The sequence below is a fragment of the Branchiostoma belcheri genome, unplaced genomic scaffold, assembly GCF_001625305.1.
Source record: "Branchiostoma belcheri isolate BF01 breed outbred unplaced genomic scaffold, Haploidv18h27 scaffold186, whole genome shotgun sequence".
NCBI classification, from domain to species: Eukaryota; Metazoa; Chordata; class Leptocardii; order Amphioxiformes; family Branchiostomatidae; genus Branchiostoma; species Branchiostoma belcheri.
The window spans coordinates 68,322-74,958 of NW_017803335.1; the positions used below are offsets into that span (position 1 = coordinate 68,322).

Here is a 6,637-nt window from a genome sequence, read left to right on the forward strand (position 1 = left end):
TTTGAATAAAAGACTTGGTTGTCTTGTGTAAAAAGAGTATCTTTACTTAGTCCTTTTCAGAAAATCTTTCTGCAAAATGTACAACATTATTAATTTTGCCATTATTGACCCAAAGAAGTCTTAATAATATTATGTATTAAATAAACCTGAGTCTATAATTTTCTCTGAAGTAGTGGCTCATCAAACTTGTGAGAACACACAGAAAAGTTAATGACTACTGGTAGTGTATGTATTTACAATCAGGGCTCCAAATTCATGTTTGGGAATAGGAGCACTAGTGCACCCAACGAAAAAAAAATTGGGTGCACAGATTTTTGGGAGTGCACCATAGAAAATAGAATTAGAAATAGAATGTCAGCAAAAACTGTAAATCATGTTTTCTTTCTAAGGAAAAAAGTACTACATCAAAGATTTTCATATTTTTCTAGCACTAGAATATAGGAGTATGCATTTTACATCTTTACATAGTTTAGTGAACCTACGAAAATGCCTGGGTGCACTGAAGCACCCACAGAAAAAAAATGTGCACATGCACCCAGTATTTTGAGCCCTGACAATACTGCAAGAATTGTAATATGCGCGTCTTCACAAACCTTAAGAGACATGCCTTTCCTATATGCTGCTACTTGATTTGATAATTTTTTGTTTATATGTACATGTAGGTTGGCTTTCCTGTAATTCATGAAAGCTTAGCCAGAATTTTTAAGCCAAACAAACTGCAAGCAGTTAAATCACATTTCAACTTGAAGTTTTCTTTGTTCTGCAGATAAAATTTCTAGTTTGTGGACTGAGTCTTCAGTTTGATACATGAATTTGTGCAAACAATTCCAAAGGTGTGAAATTTTTCAAACATTAATAATCACAATCAAAAACAATAATCAAAATCTAAAAGTAAATGTCAAGATCTGAATTCAGATCCTGACTATTTCCCGAAACGTTTCTGTCTACAGGTAGAAATTCTAATTTGTGGCCAGTCTCTGAACACGATATTTGCACAAAAAATCTTAAATGTGACTGATAGGAATTTCGTAGTATTTGTATCACAATCAAAAAAACTTCATTTCTAAATCCAAATCTAAGTCTTGTATATTTTCCAAACATCTACTGGTAGGGTTGCTAATTTGTGCAGAGTATCTCAAAGGTGTAAATAAGCTTAAAAAATTAACAACTTCCATGACCCTATGATTTTCACCTTCGCCAAATGATGTTAACATTAATAAAAACTGATAAAACAGTCATAATGTGTGTTTTTTTCATTGATAATGAAAACAAGACCTCCGTGTGCATGAATTGTGTCAGGAAGATGTTGATCATATTCTCAATATAATGACAGTCTTATGAAAGAGGGCTTTATAGAATTTTCTCACAAATCCATTGCCAACTGAGATCTTGATTTGAATAGTTGTTGATTTGATCTTGTTTAGTGATGTTAACCTTTCAAATTAGACAAGTCTGAAATTCCCAGCAGTTGCCACAGTGAGTGATTATATTTTACCGTCCCTTGAGATTTTTTTTTCTCTCCCTTGCCTTTTACCTGGCCAAACAAAGTCAGGTAACAAATTCTGGAATTAGGAAAGTTCCCTTCTCGAAGGCACAAAGTTATACAACTTCAGGGAATGGAACCTGTGACCTCTCGTGTGTGGTCGTCTAGTACCCATTTGGCTATTTGTGGCCATTTAGGGGCATTTAGTATTCTGGGAAAATAGTGACATAGTGGTTCTCACTGCTCACAATAAGCTGGCCCTCCTTTCCTATAGCAACGCGCTGGGGATGGGTAATATTAGCAATATTAGCAATATATTCTCCCTCAGCTGTGAACATCTCCACCCGATTGTTGCCATTATCGGCCACAATGATGCGACCCAAACTGTCCAAACAGATGCCCACAGGAGACTTCAGGTGGTTGCTAGATTCGTCACCTTTGCGGCCAAAGCAGCATGTGTATTTTCCATTCTTGTCATACTTTAGAACATTATGGGTTTGCTGCTCAGTGATGTAGATGTTCCCTTCCTTGTCTACTGCAACAGACGCTGGCCATTTCAGCCACATCAGCTCTTCTGGCCTGAAAGCTTGCATTGCACATAATTCTTTAAAAAATCGGCCAGCTGATGCACCCTTCACTTTAGCTTTGTTCAATCTCTTTGTTATTATCATGTCATTGGAAAGTGTGTCTAAGGCAAATCTATTGGAGAACTTCAATTTTGCACACGGGAACTTTTCAAGATAACGGCCCTCCCTGCTGTAGCGATTAATGATAGTTTTTTCCTTCTTAAATTTCTTTAGCCCTTTTTGACACAATGTGTACCTGTCAAAAGGACCCAAAGAGTATTATCTTGGTCCATGGCAATGTCCAGGGGTCTCATCTTTCCTGTATCAAAACTGCGAAGAAAGTCGCCCTTCATGCTGAAGACTTGGATTCGTCTGTTCCAATTGTCAGCCACGAATAGCTCGTTAGTAGAGGAGACGGCCAGTCCACTCACATGGTTGAACTTGCCGTACAAGCGTTTTCTCATTTTTTTCCAGACTGAGCAGTCTTCTCTTTTCCACACTTTTCCGCGCCCACCAAGTCTGAGGATTGTTCCAATGTGAGGCTGCGGAGTGCCCAATCCTGTAGACAAAACATATAATATTATTTAACACTCTGTTATTCCAAAACACTGGACAGGTGCCTTCCACTCTATACTACTTATAGTTTTCTAGATCATGTTTGAGAATAGAACATATTATGGAATAAAACAGAGGAAAGAATCATGTCAAAAGGGACTCAAGAAAATGAGTGTTATAGGTAACCTTTGCTGCACCGTTATTTTGTGGTACAGGTAAACTTCGGCACATCTGGTATTCTGAGTGATACTATGTAGATATGCCGCAAAATGGCTTTAATCCCAGTATTTGTCGGATTGAAATGAGAAAGCAAAATCTTAATTTTGTACATGGTCACAGTTTTTTTGCTGTTGCCTATGAGAAATGATGGTATATGGGATCCATATACAAAGAAAGACAAAGACAAACTGGACAGAGTACATAATCGAGATTTAAGCTTCTGTATGAACAACTATGAAAGGGGTGTAAGTGTCACGGAAATGAAAAGCCTACAGTGGGAGACTCTAGAAGACAGACAAAAAATGTCCAGACTATGCATGATGTACAAAATGACTAATAAGCTGGTAAATGTACCAACTACTAAGTACCTAAAACCAGCCCAGAAAAGAACAAGAAATAGCCATACCATCAAGTACCAGAGTTATCAACCAAGGGTTAAGGTGTCCAAAAATTCATTTCCTAGAACTATCGCAGAGTGGAATTCGATGTCACCAATTGCACATGTACATTAGGGGCGTTATCATTAGATAGCTTTATGTTTGGAGTTAAATGTACAAGGGTTAGGTGTAACACATCGTTCGGTGTAATGTAGCCAGCTGCCACCGTGCCGCGTGCTTGAAAAGCTGGTGTGTTACACCGAAGGGCGGTTATACCGGCTATGCAGATACACAGATGTTGGGTAGGTTAGTACCATTAGTGCCCCCAAGGCTAGTTTGGTTGGTACCATTGGTGGTCCCAAGGAGGGGTGGGGTGGTATCATCAGGTTCTGTCATCACTATGAAGGTAGTACTCCAGTTTGTGGATCCTTGTATTGAAGGAACCTGTAAGTGTAACATCGTATATGTAGCAATATATTATAGCTGCAGTAACAAATAACATGAACTTTTACAAATGTACCTAAAGTGTATGAAGGTTAATTCTCGGTTAGTTTTTTTGTAATAAAATGAATAGAAAACCTTATAGATAGGGCTTTCAAAAATGCCCCTGCAGTTACAGAACAAGCTGCTAGGGGGCCCAGATGTCAATTTTTCTGTGTATGTGCGCGCTTTCACACACGCCCGAACGCACACAGACACACACAAACACACAAACACACCTACACACACATGCACAAACACACATGCACACACAAATGCACACACACTCATGCACATACACATACACACACACACACATGAACACACTCATGCATGAACACACGCACACACACACATACATACATTCACACACACACACACACACACACACACACACACACACATACACACATACACATGCACATGCACACACTCACTCTATCCCAAACATAATCTTCTTGTATAAGGAAAATATACCTTACCATGGGGTTACCATGGTCCTGGATGTTTTGGTTCACCCCCACAAGTATTCCTGCTGTTATCAGTCCAACCATGACCAGAAAAATTACTAAGAAAGCGGCAAGACCGCAGTAACGATAGATTGGAGAGTCACCTGTTGAAAACAGAAGTGCAAAATATACAGAGTCTTTTGTCATTATACATACATTATGAATCAGTGAACTAGAAAATCATCCATGCTATTTGATTTGTTTTGAATGCTGTGTATGTCAAATCATTTTCATGTAATCAAATTAAAAGGACTATCCCACTCCTGAAGTGGGTATTGAAATTCCTCATCGAGTAAATCATTATGCTTGAATCCAGTTTGTTTTGTCAATTTTAACAGACGTTTAAGCCTAAAGGCACCTACCCTTGATTTTTTATTCCGATTCAGTGTAGGCTAATGGCTAATCTTATAGGTTCAAATACAAATAAAAAATTATGCAAAATAAAGACGCATAGTCATGTAACAGACTAAAAGGTAAACACAACACAATTACGAAAAATGAACACATTTAAGAAGGTATATTGTAACATTGTCTACAAACTAGTTAAAGACTTGAGTGTTAAAATAGTTGTTACAGACACAAACGGAGAGTTTGAAAAATGAATGAATGAATGAATGCATGGTTTATAATTTTGTGGTGTTTCATAGATAGGTCTATACATATTGTCTTACCTCCTGCCCCCTGGTTGGGAATGTATCCTCCGTACATGACATTTGGCTGTAGTGATTTCATGTTTGGTTGGGATTGAAGCTTCTGTAATTTCTTGTCCTCCTTTGAGTCATTAGTGTTGGAGGGACCCTGTAGGTCATGTTCGTTACTGACGTTGTCTGCTGTTTGCTGTGTGCTAGTGTCAGGCAGTTCTTCGTACATCGGATTTGTCAGTACTCTTTTGTTTGGATCCTCGCAGTCAGGGGTATCAGGCTCATTGCTTCTTTTGTTAGCATAAGCTTCGATATTGTCAGAAATGTCAAGATCCCCGGTGTCAGGGTTTATAATAGTGTCATCTAAACTCCCTGTGGTGTCTGGGTGCTGGATATTACCAGCAGGTGCTCTGTCTGTGTCTTCTAGATCACTAGCATCTACAGGTTCAGTATTATTGTCAGCGATGTCTGTGGCCTCTGCTACAGATCTTTCTTCATCATTACTTGAAACATTCCCAGGGGAGGTTGACATTGTTTTTGAGTCAGTGTTTTCAGTGTACAGGGTACTGAGTTCTTGGCTTTCTAGCAGGCCAGTTGACCAGTGTGGTTTATCTTCAGGCTGATATATTGGATTGTCTTCATCATTACCTGCTGCAAGTGTAGTGGTCAAGTTTAATGATATGTGGTTAACACTCGCAAGTTTAAATGAAAAATTCCACGTTTCCCATTTTGACAAATGCTACACATTAAATGTACATGCAAGGCTTCAGTTGAAATGTGTTTTTTTTACCTATCATAAACAAAGAGGCGCGTAATGTACATACAATCAAAATTACTGAGTAAACTATTTCTTGAAAAGCCTGGAATAGCAGGCCATTGATTATCACTTGTTTATTCAGGTAGGAATAATATGTAAAGGAATGTATGCTGATTTCTACTAAGGAAGAAACTGGGTCTGATTTTTGATGTTGTTTGATTTGTTCAAGAAAATACATATTATATCTTATAATGATATTTTGTTAGTGAGTTCATTTAGTACAATTTAGGTTAGCATTTCTAGCTCAAAATATCTTGCAAATACATGTTACTAAGAACCCTATGCAGGAGTAACTTAAAAGCTACTTAGTTGACAAGTCATGTTTGTGTGTATTGTGCTGCCCAGGTGATTTTTGAAAACCTTTCAACAACAAACATTAAATATGTTAACATTAATTTCAATAGTTATTGTGTGGTCTCGCGAGGCAAGGTCACTCCGTGATCAGTGTACAATGTACAGTGGACATCGAAAATTGTACCTATCACAAATAGTCACTGATTGAGGAATATTCTACTAACTGCTAATAGTGCCATTACATGATATTATTCAATTTAATTTCGTTGCTGTAGAATTTTCAGAAAGACTATGATAGTATCATTCATTATTGTGTGTTGGAATAAAGTTTTACTAGAATCATCCATGTTAGCAAGGATCTATGACGACCTTTTGAGGTGCAAGATTGCATAGATGTCAATTTCTTAATATTTTTTAATATTTTTTTATTTTTTATACCTGTGAATGTCCCTGCTGAAAAAGAAATGACCATTACCTGTAGTTTCCTCTGACAAGGCTGTTCCAGACATCCTTCAGTCAAATGATTTTGGGATTTTGATTTTGGTTTGTTTCTTTGCTACGCTTAACTGTGAAAAACATTAAAAAACAGAGCCTAAAAACCAAGATGATGCCTGGTTGGACTAATTTAAGTTTCTTTACTTTTACCTTAGAATACTGAAGAACCATGTAGGAAATATTTGATGTGGCATATTTGGT

General features: G+C 37.6%; 1 protein-coding gene across 1 annotated transcript in view; it reads left to right on the top strand.

The window, feature by feature from the left end:
- Positions 1–6,637, top strand: part of LOC109467639 (solute carrier family 15 member 4-like) — a 16,460-nt gene that overhangs the window by 8,477 nt on the left and 1,346 nt on the right. The window lies entirely within an intron of this gene.